This window comes from Zalophus californianus, chromosome 9 (genome assembly GCF_009762305.2).
Source record: "Zalophus californianus isolate mZalCal1 chromosome 9, mZalCal1.pri.v2, whole genome shotgun sequence".
NCBI lineage: Eukaryota > Metazoa > Chordata > Mammalia > Carnivora > Otariidae > Zalophus > Zalophus californianus.
The window spans coordinates 139,075,944-139,093,716 of NC_045603.1; the positions used below are offsets into that span (position 1 = coordinate 139,075,944).

The 17,773-nt window shown below is 54.5% G+C and overlaps 1 protein-coding gene across 1 annotated transcript in view; it reads left to right on the top strand.

The window, feature by feature from the left end:
* Positions 1 to 17,773, top strand: part of ADARB2 (adenosine deaminase RNA specific B2 (inactive)) — a 409,625-nt gene that overhangs the window by 261,694 nt on the left and 130,158 nt on the right. The window lies entirely within an intron of this gene.

Below are 17,773 nucleotides of genomic sequence, written 5' to 3' on the forward strand. Positions count from 1 at the left end.
GGAACAGGGAATAGCATGGAGGAGAAGGAAGGGAAAAATGAAGGGGGGTAAATCGGGAGGGAGAGATGAACCATGAGAGACGATGGACTCTGAGAAACAAACTGAGGGTTCTAGAGGGGAGGGGGGTGGGGGGATGGGTTAGCCTGGTGATGGGTATTAAGGAGGGCACGTACTGCATGGAGCACTGGGTGTTATACGCAAACAATGGATCGTGGATCGCTACATCAAAAACTAATGATATATGGTGACTAACATAACAGAATAAAATTAAATTTAAAAAAAGAAAAGAACAGTTGTGATCAGCATCTGTAAGCAGGTGTCTAACAAACAGGCTCATGTCGGGGCGTGGCTTCTCGGAGGCTGCAGCCTGCTCGGGAACACGCGGGCACGTGGCCGTGCGTACCCCCAGAGACACTGACTCGCGGCCGTCCACCTGGTGACGGGACCTCTGCAGAGGTTGTGCTAGCCGGGCATGCCTGTGGCTCAGCCTGGACGCGAGGAAGCCCCGTACTTCCTCCAAGCCTCAGCTTTCTTACTGATGAAAGGAGGATAATGATAAACTCGAGACCATCATGAGCGTTAGTTGAGGAAATACATGAAAATTGATGTTTTCCACTCTGTTCCTGACACAGTCAATATGCAACAAATATTCAGTGAGCGCGCCTGCTACAGGCTCAGAGCGCGGTGAGGGGTGTGCAGTGTGCGTCCTCAGCTGGGCTTCTCCCTGGCCCCCTTCAGCCTCCACAGTGCCCCAAGTCGTCCGAGGGCTCTGGGTGCGAGTGCTCCCCAAGGGATGGAGGGGGCAGGGATGCAGGCTCCGCGTCCCGACTGACATACGAAGCTTCTAAGACCCGAAATTTAATTTGGACAAAAAGAGAGGAGCATTCTGTTGCTAAACAAGCTGTGCATTCTTAAACAATTTAAACTAAAAGAACCGATAAAAAAATCAGCCCAGTACTTCCCTGGAGACGAGAAGGATGGTCCTCATACCTTTAGTTCCAGTTTTCATTTCAAGGATTTCAAAACAGCTACTCATCACTTTGCCTTTGGGGGTCTGGTCGGCATGCCTCTGGGTCCTCGGGTGTCAGTGAAGCAACGCAAGGCTCCCTGGGCTCCGGAGCCTGCACACTGGTTGCGGCAGCCTCGGGTGACTCCCGGTAAGGCCCGAGAGGGGTGCAGAGGGACAGTGCACTGCCCGCTGAGCCGTCCCCTGTGGGCACTTAAAAAAGAGATTGCTGAGTCACAGAAGGATGTGTTTTCCCTAAACGCACAAGCAATGGGGGTGCAGCCAGGGCTGCCCGAGTCCCCACACAGGAAGCCGTTGGTGGCCCAGCCACTCTGACACACCAGGCCCTGGGGACACCGGAAAATGCCAGCAGAGCGACAACAGCCCAGCAAATGAGCAGCTCAGTGTTTGCAGAGTTGCTGGCCATCCTGACACTCGAGGACCGGCTGTCAGCTCGCCGCTGGGGGACCCAGACGCACAGCCCCCATTATCGCTCCTGATGCGCGTCACCGCAAGGCAGGGCCTTCAAGACACACAGAGAAATGTGTCCCCAGGAGCCTGACAAGCCCCGAGGAGGGCCCTTCAGCAGAGCTCTCTCCACGGGAACCTTTCAAACAACTCGGCCCGAGCTGCCACTCTGTCTGCACAGCCATGTTCAGAGGCAGCCCCTGGAAACACGTTCCTCAGTTCAAAGACAAGACCGCCTCCTGTCCCCCACTTTGAGACCAAAAAGCTTATGCTTTAATTAAATAAGACGTAGGGCACCTAGAATTTGTCATCAAAAGACACCAGTGAAGCAAGAGCTCATTGGCTAAACGGTACCTCTCCTCCCAGACAGCCTCGGGCTTCCACGCTTTGGAGAAGAGGTTCATGCCTCCGGTTTTCTGTGAGCCCTGAGTGCCCCCAGCACCCCAGCTCATGAGAATGGGGTCACAGCCCCGCTCCCCCTGAGCACGGAGGCCACAGCCCTACCAACATGCCCAGGCACACGGTGCGAGCTAACCCCCACCTGCCAGGGCATCGGGGACTGCGTGAGCCGGGCCCAGGCCAAACCTGTGGCCGACAGCATGATGGTGGCACTGATGAAGGCGTATTGGGGGCACTTTGGGGGCCCAGGGAGGGCCATGCCCCCAAGTGCTGCATGGAATTAGAAAGCACTGGCGTCAGGGAGGGAGGGTGCCTGGATCGCCTGGGGTTTGGCTGACGGGGAGGGCTCGGCTGTCTGTCCCTAGAACAGCGCCTTTCTGTGGCGCTCCGGGTCCTCAGAGCGAGCAGCCAGCCACGTCTCCTCACTCCAGCAGGTGAACGTGGCGGCTATGGTAGCAAAAAGTTCTGTTAAAACAGAATCACAATTTCAAGGACAGTAGCCAACTGCAGCAATTATTCCTACACCCCTGTCTGGGGTTCCAGCCGTCACCCGCCACAGGTGGGGGGCAGTGACAGCACAGACAAGGTCCTTCCCTCACATGGACACAGACAAGCCGACACTTCTCCTGTCGGGAGAACAGTGTGGGCACGGGCATTCTACCGATTGACCAGGCAAAGCGCTTCCACATCTGCTTGTCTTTGGGACATGGTAATGATTTCCATCTCACAAATGAGCCAAAGCCAACAGAAAGCGTGTAAATATGTTAGTCCTGAGTGTTTGTGGAGGCTGGGATGTATTTGGTTGCACGGGTCAGAAAACCCAGTCATGGCTCCTGGGACTGACAAGCTGGTGGCCAGGCTGGAGTCAGGGTCCATTAGCAGAATCCAGACCCATCTCACTCTGTCCCCAGCCCCCTTCCTTCCACGTGAGCCACACACAGTGACCTGCAGGTCCCGGCTTTCCTACGGTTGCAGGGTGTCAGCTCCTGACTCATAATCTCACCTTAAATTCAGTAGGCGGGGGGGCCACTCTTGCCCATCAGAGACCAGAGACCTGGGTCTGCCTCTCGTCAGCCCAAATAGAGCCAGGTGCCCACAGCAGGAACAGCCCCCCACCTTTGGCATAATGCTCTGCTGTGACCATCTTGAAGTTTGTCATGCTTTCATCTAGTTGCAGCCCACACTTTTATTCTGCACTGGGCCCTGGAAACCCTGTCCTCCATTCCAGCCAGGATGGGGGGCTTCTGTGGACCAGAGCCCATCAGAGCTGAGAGAGGGGTGGCCTCACCCAACCAGGAGTGTGGGAGTCAGGAACAGTGCCCCCCAAGGAAGTGGGGGTTCTGTTTGCTGGAAGGAAATAGGCACTAAGTGGCAAAGAAAGATGAACCTTGTACCGACACGGGGGACCCACGTCCGACTCTTGGGGGTGAGCTTCTTCCTCAGTTGCGGGCGATCCCAGCACAGGTATGCAAATGATGATATGTGTTACACCCCAGGGTTAGACGTGCTGAACGCCACAGGACTAGAGTAGCTGTCAGGCATGTGTGGGTACTTAGCTTTGGAGCAAAACGCGCACGGCACGGCTGCTGGGGGAGCACACCCCAGCTGACACAGGCGTGTAAGTCCCGGGGGAGGGGCAAGGACACTCGCCTGTTCTCTGCAGACTCTCCATGGCAAAGACAGCGCCTTGCACATAGTAGGCTCTCAACAGATGTACACCACATGACTACAGATGCTGAACCACACAAAAATAAGACGGTAGATGCACCCCTTCCCTGACTAGGCCAGACCTCTGCACAGATGCATGGACTTTCGTATCAAATACAAAATGGGGCGGGCTCCCTCCCCCCAGCCCACAGCTCAGAGGTCCACAGCTGACTGGAGGTTTTCACGGTGCTACTCGGGAATATCTGCAGGGCTGCACCTGAGACATTAGGCGAGGCCTCCCAGAGCCCCATCTGTCAGCATTTCTCACGTTACATCTCATGGAACAGAAGCTCCGTGAGATGCTGTGAAGAACACGCTCCGAGGTCATGAGAAACGCCATTTGCTTGCTCCATTGCGAAGATTTTCAGGTTATATTCTAGTGCACCGCACGGTAGAGGCCCCCAGAAGCCCTTCGGTAGAGAAAGCTGCTTCCTTTTATAGAACTTAGCATTCCTCAAGTGGAGTTGCTCATGGAAATATTTGTTGGCAAGGATGCCCATCTTTGTGGTTTAAAGTTTAGTCCGGTCTTAAGAACGCAGCAGTTCCAGCACACCGGGGTTGGCTGTGTCAAGAAGGGCTCTGAGGCTGCACAGACAGGGGCGCCCCAGCAGCCCACACCCACCCATGCAGCCTTGCCACCTCTCTGCACCTGACTTTCCTCCTGGACATGAGGGAAGTCAGGGATGATGCAGGGAGGTGCCAAGTGCAGCGCTTGACAGGCCTGTCTCCTAGGATCGGGAGTAAGACCAACCTGCGTGTACATGCCACGTCGTGGATGGTGTGGTATGGCCTCCGGCAGCCCCACCCGTTAGCACCGAGGCTGCAAACCCTCCTGGCACCTGCGGGCGCAGTGCCGCTAGTCACTACAATGTTGGAAAGCTGAAACTGGAGGACTAAGGCCCAGCCCCCGTGCCACCTCCCCTCTAACCCCCGCAGGTGCCTCACCTCCCAGGGGCGTCTTCCTTGCCCAGTCACTGGGGACCAGTGCCCTGGGGCGCAGAAGCCCTGGGAAGGCACGGGATCCTCGCCAAGTGTAACGCTACGTTTAACAATGGCATTGCCAAATAAAGGTGTGTGCTGTGATGCTGAGTGCCCTGGCCAGGTGTTCTTGCAACTCTCGGATGCTTCCATTCTCGCCAGAGCCCCCAAATGGAGAAATTTCCAGATGAAGGAGCAACAATTCGGAACCCCCCCACCCCCCGGCTTCACAAGCCTGGCCAGGCAGGAGCAGACTCAGCCTGGCACCAGTGCCCCCCGAACACGCCCCCCCAGAGTGGCCAGCCCTTTGGATGGTCTGACCCCAAACACAAACACGCAAGCTTGGGCAAACTAAAAACATTCGTTTGCCACTTCTTATTACCAAACCATGTAGAGTGCAAAACAGGACCATGAACAACAAGCCTCTCGGTAATGGGGGGGCTTGCATCTCGTCCCAGGCACAGGAGCCATGGAGCAGCAAACACGTGATCACGGAGGCGCACAGAGCTGGTAAGAACTCAAGGTACTTTATCCCTGTGTGTCCTCAGGCCAGGCATCTGATGGGAAAACAGTCCCGAAACAAAATTAAATAGTTTTAGATCTAATTTTACCAGGCTGAACTAGGCTGCAGATTGATTTTCATGGAATCTAATAGAAAACAACACACACGCTGCCCGTCTTACAGAAAATCCATCCACCACACCACTTTCTACTCTCTCCACTGCTGGCCAGAAGTAATAAGAAAGTCGTAGCTCACGGAGCCGCGCGTTCCGTCCTGCAAACGCCTCTCACCTGAAAGGAGCCTGTGGGAGGCACGGCCCCTGAGGCAGTTCCACTCAAGGAAGGGCCTGTTCTCGCGGGTGCTAGAGGGCCTGCTGGTCCCCCCTTCGAAGGAGAAGCGCGGGGCTGGGCAGCATAGGAAGCCCACCTCCGGCCACCCTCTTCCAGGCACACACCGCCCTCGCACTCTTCCAGAAATTTCTCCTCCTCCCCAAAGCAGTGGAGCTCTTGTTCGGCTTCCTCGTCAGTCAGGCTTCGAGGCCGGCCAGAACGAGACGCAGGAGGGTGGGGGCTCTAGCACCCACCAGTGCCGGCGGCCCGTGCGGGGCCTGCAGTGCCTCCTCCCCTGTGCGCCCCGAGGGCAGCGCCGGCCCATCCCCTCTCTCTCTCTCTCTCTCTCTCTCTCTCTCTCTCTCTCGTTAAATATCACCTATGGTCTTGAGCTCAGACATGGGTCAGTCTTACCTGGTTGGTTGCGCCCTGGCTGGTTCGGGCTGGCCAGCCCCAAAATAGCGTCACAGACCCCCTGAACGCACAGGAGTGGGTGTTGACCAATCTGAGGCACGAGCCCCCAAGCAGCACAACTGAGCATTCATGAGCAGCGTGACAGGGGCACAGACAGGCTGAGACCCCGGCAGCGGGACTGGAACACCCCGAACCTCGACGGAGTTCAGTCAGCATGGAGGGAAATGCCGCAGTGTCGCGAAAACCAGAAGCACGGGAGAGGGGCAGGCAGCGTGGACCAGAGTTCCGTTCCAGCTCCGTGTGGCCTGCCCACCCCGTGAGACAGCCTCATCTGCCAACTGCAGGGTCTTATGGTGAACTCAGAGGCCGTCCGCCCACAGGAGTCTGCACTCGAGGCAGGAAAGAAAGCCACGTAAGCAAATACGGCACGATGCAAGGACAGCGTGGCACGGAGGCAGGAGGGAACAGGGCGCTAGGCGTGTGGCCCTGAGTGTGCGTCAGGACAGGACCCCAGCCCACGCGAGGAGCACAGATGACCCCACCAGACAAGGTGTTAGCTTGGAAATAAATAATAATAATAATAATAATAATAATAAATGTCACTTACACACAGCAGCCAGGGGCTCCGTGCTAAAGGGAAAAATTAAAGTCAGACTTGCAGATTCAGACACTAACACTTTGACCTGCTCTCTAAACAACTGCCAATGTGATCAGGCCTCTATTTTCGGTTGTTACAATATCTGATTCATAGAAGAGAAATTAGCCAAATTTCAAACAGCGTAGAAGACATGAGTGTGGACAGTAGGGCTTAGCAAAGTCAGTGAGGACAGGAGGGCCTGCCAGGAGGTTCCCTGATCTCTTATTTCTGGTTTTCAAACAAGCTCGCTTCAATACCTCAAATAATAAAACTAATATCAGAAAATAAGAATCATGCTAGATCCAGTTGAGTTCAGGAATGCCAGAGTCACCAAATGTCTAATAAGCTGAAGAAACTGTGTCCTGGGAGATGTTCTGACTTTGTTGTCCCATCTGAACCAGTCACAGCTGGTGGCTATCGGGTGTGCACTCCTGCTCAGGACCGCGCGGTGTGTCCCGTGTGTGTCACTCGGTCTCAACCACAGCCCTGACGTAGGTGACATGCCTGTGTATCAGAGACAAGGGGACAGAGACCCGAGGAGGTCAGGCGATGCGGCCGACCTCCCAGCTCGTTGGTGGATGGGGGCCCGACACCCTGCCCAGGCGGCCTGCTGACCCCTGGGGCAGTACACGCTGGAGGAGATGCGGACGGGGTGGGACACAGGCCGTACGGAGGGCGGTGAGCTCCCACTCTCTCCTCACACGCCCACCGGAACCTCCACAGGGTTCTGCGGGGCGCAGTCAGGCCCGTGACCAGTTTCATGCACGGAAGAGGTGTGCGGGGTCGCACGGTCACTCCCAGGGCCGCGGAATCAGGTGTCCGTGTCAGACTTCACTTTCAGGACGGCCTCGTCAGCTGTCCTGCAAGACCTCCGGGGGGGGCTTCAGAAAGGCCTCTCCGGCTTGAAGACCGAAAGGAGCCTCCATTCCGTGAGCGCCGTATTCCATTCCCATTCCCATTCCTGGGAAGCCCCGTAGAAGGTCACCTCCCTGAGGAGCCCCGGCCGCACACTCCAGCGTGGGCCTCACAGCCGAGCTCGGGAAGCGAGGCCCTCGGGGCTGGTGCGCTCCTGTCCTGCCTGCTGCCCACCTGCCCGTCCAGCCACTCAGACCCGCGGACACCACGAGGTTCTGTGCGCTCTCCCGCCTGCTGGCCCTGCAGGACCTGACCCGAGAGCCAGCTGGGGGGGCACTTCAGAAGCTGGGGCGTGCGGACAGGGTGGAAGCAGGCGGGCACGCAGCGGCGGCCAGGGCCCACTCGGTGGGCCGGGCACCAGGTCACACGGAGTGCGACGGGGCAGGCGGGCCCAGCGACGGGGCTTTTGCGCCTCGAGGCCAAGTGGGTCAGAGGAACCCTGGGACTGCTAGTTTCCGGCCAGACACGCTCATCCTGTTGTGAGCAGACGGACTCAGGAGTTCATCTACAACAGTCGGGTAGGATGTCCGGCAGGAAGGGAGAAACCTGGCCCTCACAGGGGAGGGGCAGTCGGGGGTTAAGGGGCGCCGCTGCCCCCGGCCACCCGCCTCCACCCGCGTGCTTTGTCTGTAAGCAGGATGGCCGATGCCATGTCATGCAAGCGGGGACACCTGTCAGCAAGCAAATGCTAATAATAACCACTCCGGACTGACGGGGACCTACTGGGACCCCCGCAAAGACACGGTGGGGATGCTGCTCACAGCCCAGAGCCCCCACTGCGGTGGGGAAACACGCACCCGCACGCAGAGATGGCGGGGACGCTGGCTGCCACCCACGGCCGTGGACAGCACGCTCAGAAGTGCATGCCGCGCCGCTCCCCCCAGGCCGGTCCCCACAGGCCGGTCCCACGGGCCGCTCCCACGGGCCGCTCCCCACGGGCCGGTCCCACGGGCCGCTCCCACGGGCCGCTCCCACGGGCCGCTCCCCACGGGCCGGTCCCCACAATCTCCAGGGACAGGACCAGGTTGGTCCGTGGCTGGAAGAGGGGAGAGGAGGGAACAGGTCCGGCTAATGGTCCGGGTTCTACGGAGCAGTGGGCGTGTGCATAGAAGAGCATGTTGCAGGGGCAGCAGGGCCGTATTAGTCAGAGTTCTTCACAGAGACAGAGCCCGCAGAACACTAGAGATGAGAAGAAACCGACTCACTCCATCCCGGAGCACGGAGACCCCACAGTCTCGCCTGCAAGCTGGGGATGCAGGACGGCGATATGCTGGAAGGTCTATGGCCCAGGGAAGCCGGGCCAGGTGGGAAGGCCTGTGAGCCAGGAGTGCAGGGAGGACGGCGGTCCCAGCCCAGCCACTGGCAGACGGAGAGTCGTCCCTCCACCTACGTGGCCGTGCGGGTCCTCGCCTGATTAGGTGAGGCCCCTCGCTGGGAGGACTCTGCTCCACTCAGTCCTCTGATTCAAGTGCTGGCCTCGATGAGAAACTCCCTCGCAGACACATCAGAATCACGTGCGGCCAGATATCGGGGCTCCTGGGGCCTGGTCAAGGTGACACAATCAACCAGCACGAACACACAGCTCACAGCATTTCTGTGGAGGAGTAGTTACCACCTGACAAACGCACGACTCAGCGCTCAGAAAACCTGGTGACCTTGAGTCCGTGATGGACGCCCCTGAAGCTTTCGCTCACTCGCAGAAGCAATGGTTCAGGGTGGAAGCCTCTAGCAAAAGAAGGCTGGGAGGTAGGAAAGGTGAAGAATGCTCTTGGCCAGAGAAACTAATGTGGGCAATCTTTTTATCAAATGGAAAAATAGAATGTGAAATTGCAAAATAAAAGGACTTTGGTTTAGCATGTTTCCAAAGAAAAGAGGGCAAGGAGGCCAGAGAATGCAAAAAAAGGAAGCCCAAGGACCCATAAGGAACCAACAAGGTTGCAGAAGGACTTAGAGGGGAAACATGTCCACAGGGACAAGAAATGCAGGATTATTGCTCATTTACAGAGTGTTACACTCTCATTGTGTCCATGGCTCCCTAACGACAGTCTTTGGGGTGCCTACACAGGTCTGGAGGATTAAATTTTTATTTCGTGAGAATTTCCAGCCTCCAGATATTTATCTCCTAGAATTCCTGACCAGAATCACAGTCCAGTCGTCTCTTGTAGACTTTCCCATATACTCACGGCTCCTCGGAGCCAGGGAGACAAACACGCTCAGCTCGCCGTCACTGAAGGGGGGGCTCTGATGAACTCTGACCTCGCTGGTTCCCACAGAAGGAGAATCTTTTGGAAGAAGCGCAGGCTTCTGCCCTCAGAGTCTGAGATCCCAGCTGAAGTCTTGCCTCACCAAAAGCCCGTTACTAGGGTAGACCTTCTGCCCCAAACACAGATGGCAGCAAAACCACATCTAGGTTGGATGGCCGTTAGGTCTGAAACCGCTAGTTGTCGGGCGGAGAAGAGATGGCTGAACGCTGCCGTAGAGAATGATGTCACACACGCCTGCACGCACCCACCCCCAGACGGACCACAGAAGGAAGACCGTGTCTAGACTCTACAAAGCCACTGAGTGCCTCGGCAGATAACTTGGAACTCCAAGTGGAGTGTGAACACACACCTTTACACGTATGTGTTTAAAATTCTAAATACCCTTCGTGGCAAAGAGTCACCTTGGTCCGTCAATCACTTGTCGGACCATCTGTGTCTTTGCCCGTTGTTCACATAGAGCAATCTGGTGCGGGCTTGTTTGTTTCTCCACGGCTTCCAAAAATAAGCCAAGCTTCCAGAATGTGGCATACACGTCAAGCCCGAAGTGTCTGTCTGGTCTGCCAGACTGTTCATAGTGCCGTGCTCGAGGCCTGATTAAAGACCTAGGCTGGGGTGGGGACACGGCGCGGGCACATCTCAGTGCTGTGACCGAGGGAAACCGTCTGAGAGCAGACCGGCATGCCTGGGGGATTCAACCACGAGAAAGGGACGGCGTCCACAAGACACCTCCAACTTGAGCCCTACAACTCCTTGAGAGCCACACGTCGAGTTCTCGCGGGTGCGGATGCTAACGGTCCCTGCAGCGGGCGGGGTTCACGGTGACCGTCCCCTCGGGATTGCTTCCTGTGAGTCCAGGCACTTTGCGAAGGGACCGAAGAGTTGCATGTCCCCTGACTTCCTCTGAGTCTTTAAGGCATGAGAGCACTCTTACTCCTCCTTTGCCCGTAGCAACCACACTGTCCGGCCCTGGCGCCTGGGGTCCCCCCAGAAAGCACCCCGAGGCGCTGGGGTTGCGGCAGCCGGGCAGAGACCCCGGCTCATCGGAAGTCTCAACTCCTTGAAGGCTAAACCCACAAGGATGATTGGGGTTTTTCCATTTTTTTTCTTTTAACCATACTCTGTCCCCCCCAACCCCCCAGCTAATCTCAGCCAGAGTCTCAACTCTGTGGTCAAGGACCCCCCACGAGACCCATCCTGTCCTGACAACTTTGCCGTCTCAGAAGATCCGAGCCCATCCAGGGGAGGAGAACGAGAAGGAACCTCTGCCGAACGGGCCGCCGTGCCCCCAGTAGCGGCTCTCCCACACGGCAGGACTCTGAGGACCTGAGCTGGGCTTCAGACTCCTCGTAAACGAGAGCTCTCGGCTCTGGCTCTGTCCTCTCTCTGTCTCTATCTCTATCTCTCTCTGTCTCTCTCTCTCTCTCTCTGTCTCTCTCCCCGTCTCTCTCTCTCTGACTCTCTCCCTGTCTCTGTCTCTCTCTGTCTCTCTCCCCATCTCTCTCTCTCTGACTCTCCCTGTCTCTATCTCTCTCTGTGTCTCTCTATCTGTCTGTGTCTCCGATCCTTCCTCCTGTGCATCTGGCACAATCCAGAGGTTTCATGTTTGCTGCCCTCTGGTCCCTGGGACCCCGATTCAGAATCAAGGTTCCATGCCCACAGTAATGGGGAGCCACCTGGACAGAGCCGCCCAGTTTCGGAGGCTGAGATGCTGGTGCACTTACCCAGGGCCTTTGCACGAGCCGCCCCTTCTGCTCAGGGCGGCCTCCCCGCCCTAACTTGGATCATCCCACACTCATCCTTGCAGCAGGAGTCTCCTGGCTCTGGAGCAGATCTCTTGGTTCAATACATGGGACACATTCCTATTACCCGTTGGGTCTCAGCTACTCAGTCACCTCCCGAAGGATGCCTCCCCCTGCCTTCTAGATCCCCTGGCCAGGAGCGGTCTCCCTGCATTCGTCCTTCTTGGCATCAGAGTTTGAAATCATGTGCAACTACTTGCATTCAATAAAAAGCTATGTTGAGTGAATGCATCAGTCAGCGCAGGCTGTGCCAAAGCACCCCAGCCTGGGGCCTCACACACCAGAGTTCACAGCCTCGCGTCCTGGGAGCTGGGAGCCGAGGTGCAGGCGTGCGCAGGGCTGGGGTCTCCCAAGGCCTCTGTCCTGGGCTTGCAGACGCCGTCCCCTCCCCGGGTCCTCACGTGGCCGTCCGTCCGCACGTGTCTGTGTCCTGATCTCCTCTTATAAGTCACCAGTCAGACTGGCTTGGGGTCCATCCTAGGGACCTCACCCTACCTTAGCCACCTCTTTAAAGACCGCGTCTCCAAATATGGCCTCCTTCTGAGGCCCGGGGAGTCAGGGCTCCAGGACGCATTTTCGGGGAAGCCGTAGTTCGGCCCATACGGCGAATGAGCGGCATACTGACCGCACGCTGGCCGCCTGCCTACTGGAACCCGTTCAAGGCCACTTGTGACTATTGTTATCCATGTGGAAATTGCCGGAAGAGATCCTCATGCTCTCGTGAGCATCAGACTTCTTGTGTGCTGCAAAACTCCGTGCAGACCCTGAACTCCCTTGTATTGTTCCTAGAACATCAGCTTGAAAAGTGTTTGAAATACATGTTCCTGAAACTCCGTGAGAAAAATTCTTTGCCTTTACTCCAAACTCTTATCCCTTTCCTCCTGCGTGCATAGAGGTTAATTACGTCCTTGCTTCCCAGGGTGGCCCACCTGTTCGGGCTGATGTATGTTTGTGTGTTTAGCTAGAAGCCACATCCACCAAAGGAAGACGTACCTGCATCCGGTCGGAATACACGGCCGGCAAGGAAAGTGGGTCAGCTTGAGGAAGGCCTTCTGTCACACTGTGTTTTGGCAAAACGAGACTCTGAGAAAGGGATTTGAGAGGGGCTGAGGTGTGCGTGGCCCAGGGGCGCCGGCAGAGTTCGGTGGCTTCTAACTGTCACCTTCTGCCCCAAGGACAAAACTGCCCCAGAGAGCGAGGCTGTGCGGGACATGGGCCTGAGTGTGGCCTACGAGGCAGACATGAGTCGTACAAAACTTGGCAGGACTTGTTGAAATGATGGCAAAGCCAAAGTGCTCAATTCACGTGCCTTTTACAAACAACCTATGCCTAACATATTGAGTGCTTTTAAGGAGACAGAGTACCAGGTCGAATCCTTCCAGGTTTTAGCAATTACGGGGTTTATTAAAAGTTCCAGCAAACCTGTTATTTCACATGAACAGACTTTCCAGGTAACTGACAGGGGCTCACGCACCGAGGACTTTTTAAAATTTCCATCTTACTTGCTAAAAAGGCAAATGTCGTCTTGACAAAGCAGGCTCCAAAAAACAGGACCCCTGCTCAGCCCCTCATGCCACTGCAGTGGGTAAGCGGAGTCTCCGTGGGCTGGCCCAGCGCGCGTGCTGGGCTCCCCGCGCACCTGCTGTGGCCCTCACTTCCCCTCCGCCAGCCAGCTCTCCCCTGCTTTCCAGACATGCGCTCATCCTGATGGGAATCCAGGGGCGTCTCCAAAGGGCCTCCCCTTTGAGGTAGTGACTGTACTTGTTGCCACGGCAGAGCTTCTGAGAGATATTTGAGCTTTCCAATCTATAGAATAAGCAAAAACAAAGCCACAAGGCCTGTGCGCGCACGCGAGCCGGACTGCATACCGTCTCTGCTTCCTGGTAGACGCCTGTCTTCACCATCGGCCATCCTGCATTTTTCCTTTCGTATGAAACAATACTTTGATGCTTGCTTCACATCGTTTATTTTCTCATCCAGTCACGCTTTTTATCTGTTAATATTTTTTAAATGACTAAGTGTAATTTACATGTGGAGAAACATATCCTGCACCTGCTATGGCTCATGACAAACAGGTACACGCATGTAACACATCATTCCAGAAAGAACCCCCCTGGGCCTGCCCAGCAGCCGGCACCTGACCCAGGAGGCCCCCCTCCCGACTTCTCTCCCCAGAGAGCAGTTTGCCTGTTGGGGAACTTCATATAAATGGAATTACTTAGCACCTTCTCTTTTGTGCCTAGCTTTTTTTTTTTTTTTTTTTTGCTCAGCATAATGTTTTCGAGATGCATCCATATTGTAATATATTTTAATGCTTCAATTTTCTTCATTGCTGATAGTTTTCCATCCTATAAATGTAGCACAATTCACGTATCCATTCTTCTGTTGATGCGTATGCAGGATGTTCCTAATTTTGAGCTGTAATGGATAAAGTGTTAGCTGTTCCAATGGGTGTGTCCTGACAGGCTTGTGATCTTAATTTGCGTTTCCCTAATGGGCGATGCTGTGGAGCACTTTGGGTGTGCTTATTATTGGCTTCTGCATATTCTCCCTTGTCGAGTTTCTGTTCACTTATTTTGCCCATTTTTTTAAAATTTGGATTTTTTTTCCCCTTTATTATTAAGTTGGAAGAGTTCTTATATTCCGGAGACAAATCAGTTGTCTTGATCATAAATCTATTATCCCAAACTGTGGCTTGCATTTTGTTTTCTTAAGTGTATTTCAGTGAGCTGAAATTTTTAATTTTGATGAAAACTAATTTCTTTACAATGAGTGCTTTCTATATCCTAAGAAATCTGCCTCCTGAGCATTATGAAAGTCTTTGTATTTTCTTCCACAAGTTTTATCGTTACAGCTCTTACATTTGGGTTTATGACCCATTTTGTGACAATTTTCGGGTATGGTATGAGGTAGAGCTCAGAATTCACTTTTCCCAAGCCAGTGTAGAGTTCTTTCAACACTATTTCCCAGTAAGACTTTTCTTTCACCCCATTGTATTACTTTGAGATCTTCATCGATTTGATTGATCATATAGGTATGATTCTATTCCCAAATGCTGTTTCGCTCGGGCCTATTTATCTGTCTTTAGGCCACTCCCAAATTTTATTTGTTCTTGGTTATCAATATCCTCAACGAATGTGATCTCACATAGTTCCAGGGAAGAGCTTCTGCTCTCTGAAAGTGCCTCCCACGTGCTCTGGAAATACACAAAATCACTCCCACGGGGCCCTGGCCATTTATTTTGCAAAGAGTGGTGAGGTTTCTGATGCAAATGTCCTGGATCACTTCAGGAGGTGCGTTAGGAATGCTGCACCATGCTGGTGACCACCAGGCCTTCCCTGGAAGTGACCCTTGGCTGGATCCAGGGAAGCCCCGGGCGCGCCCAGCACCACGGCCAGTTCAGGGCCCCTGCTCTCTCTGGCGCCCATTTCCAGCTGGTGCAGGGCGTGCCCAGTGCCCCTTCCAGATACTTCCCCACAGAAACACCTTCTCCTTCCTCCAGACTTGACAACGGGGGTGGAGGGCAGCCGGGAGTGCGAGGAATTCTGTGAGCCAGCTTCTCTCGGCATATCCCAAAGGTCCAGAATTGAGTAGAGTACAGCCTCCATTTCCCATCAGGAACCTGCATGAGCCCAGTCTCAGGACTGTGGTGAACCAGAGGACAGCACGAGCTGGGTACTCAGATGGAGCCAACCCAGCACAGCGCCACGCAGACACTGTGCGTGAGGGGACAGCCGCCAACAAAGCCGCTGACAGTCAATCATTTGCGTTGCAGTTTTTCCAACCAAAAATGCAGTCCCTGCCATCCTTCCTAACGACATGCTAAGGCTGCAACCTGCCTCCTCTTCGTACAGACGAAGGCGAACAACCGGAGAGCCGGGTGGGCTCGCCCAGCAAACAGGCAGGCAGCTCCCTAGGTGTCCTGCTCTGAGCGGGTTGGCGTGTTTGAGCTGGAAATCCAAACTCCACTACGCTGAAGGAACTGCTAGGGCATAAAAGAGGTAGGGTTCAGAGAAAATACTGAGTGTCCCGTACAATGGGACTTGTTAAATCGTGGTGAAACATACAGGAGGTAAAATTCGCCATATTGACCATTTGAAAGCATATGGCGCATCAAATACATCTAGATTGTTGTGCAACCATCACCACCATCCAGAACTTTCTTATCGTCTCGAACGGAAACTCTGGCCCCTCATCCCCCAGCCCCTGGATCCTACCATTGCATTTTCCCTGTCTACGGATTTAACTCCTCTGGGGACCTCAGATAAGTGGGTCCTACTGTATTTGTCCTCTACTTACTCCAATCTGCATCATGGCCCCAGGGTCCATCATCTTGGGTAATATTCCATTATGTGCATGCACTACACTGTATTGTCCATTCATCTGCCAGTGGACACTCGGGGTGCTTTTAGCTTCTGTGAACACCGGTGTGCAGGTATCTCTGTGAGACCCTGCTTTCGATGCTTTTGGGTGTAGACCCAGATGTGGACATGCTGGTTTCAGGCTCCCTCCATCGTGCACAAGGATGCCGACCCCTCCACAACCTCACCACCCACTGCCTACTTGGCTTCTTTACGGCAGCCATTCAATGGGTGTGAGGTGGTAGCCCAGTGCGGCTTTGATCTGCATTGCCCTGCTGATGAGTGTGTCTGTTGGCCGTCTGTATGCCTTCCCTCGAGAAATGTCTATTCAAGTCCTTTGCCTTAAGTCTGGATTTCAGATAGACTGGATAATTTTTCAGTATAGGCATACCCCACACAATGCTGGAGATTTATATATACTCAATAAGTATCTGCTGTTTATCTAACTCAGTGTCTGGTGTTTTTATTTGATAAATCTGGCAACCCTAGAAAGCAAGAACTTTGAGCACCTAAAACAATCTTTAAATATTTTGCAGCCTTGCTAAGGTGAGCTCTGAAATGGTTTGATGTATTTTTGTGGGTGTTTGGCTGGTATCCCTGCTTTATTAGAAAAATGTAATTTCATTTTGAGATGCTCCAGACTAAATCATTTGAGCTTCACACTCTTTGTGTAACATTATTGGGCGCCCTTAATGAAATTATAACTCAAGCAAGAGATTTCATTCCCTTGTAGTAAATTAGCTTGGGCTGTGAGGGTTTGGGAGAGCCAGTCCCTCCCTGGCTTATTCTTCTCGTTCCGTAGAATGAAGAAAGAGAGGCATTTTATATTTGAGTTATTTATTGTTCTCTCTGAGTGAACATTATATCGTTTCCCGTCCCTACTGGAAACAACAGCTGTTAACGGGCTCCTGAATGAATTTCAATGTGAACTCCCCTGGCCTCTGGAAAGCTTGGGTAAAGAGAAAACAGGCTCAGAAATGAAAGAAAAAGAGCACATTTCAGGCCTGGGTCTGAACGCCTGAAGGCTAACTGCAGCTAAAACCACTAGCTGAGGTTTTCGTGCAAAGTCACACTTAGATGTGTGCAAAGAGGGAGCCCCGCGAGTCAGCAGTCCCCCTTCCCGAGGACAGAAGCAGATGATGGCATGGGAGCCACCAAAGACCCGGCCCTCCGGTGCCAACGGATTCCTGGAGGCGGGGAGTGTCCCGTGGCAAAGTAGCTCAGCCTCATGGGCCAGGCCAGCCACGAGAACCACCAGGAACCGTACAGGGGCAGGCGGGCATCGGAGAATGGGGAGGTCTGCATGTGCCGTCTCTGGACGCGCTCCCCTCTGCCCGGAATAGGTTCCTCTGTGGACAAGTGCTCCCAGCTTCTGCGGCTGGATTCAGTCGGTGGAATCTCTACAGAAAGGAGCTTTTCCTTTGGCCCCTTTCTTAGTCCTTTTTTAATGTCTCCCAGGTGCATTCCCATCCCCCAATTCCCGAATCCTTCCGTTTAAGAGAGAGATTGTGGGGACTGTGGGTTGTGAGTGGCATTGTCTCGGGACTAGTGGCCCACCCTGGGCTGACTCGGGCCAGGTGTTGCCTCACTCCCTGTACCAGGGTAAGCGGAGGGCGCTCTCCGGGGCTCCTGTCCCCGCTTCGTCACACACCCATTTGCAGGAGGGACGGAGGGGGCCTCCCTCCCCCCCCGCACCCCTTCCTCCCTGGTGCGCCGCCGCTTTTCCCTCTGCCCAGCCGCTGGCTGACCGATTTCTACATCCTTGTTCAAGCCCACAAAGCAAGTTCTCCGCTCACGGGGAGAAGCGGTCTTGGCTTTATCGGCACGATTCTTGTTTAACTACGGCTTTTTTTTTTTTTTTTACTTGCTTCACTTCCTCTCTGTGAAATGCCCTGGGTCCCAGGCTCTGCCCCGCCCAGCATCCCATGAGCTCACGCAAGGTTCTTGCCCCAGAAACAATCGCTTTGAGTTTTGAGGGACGCAGAACAAGAGGA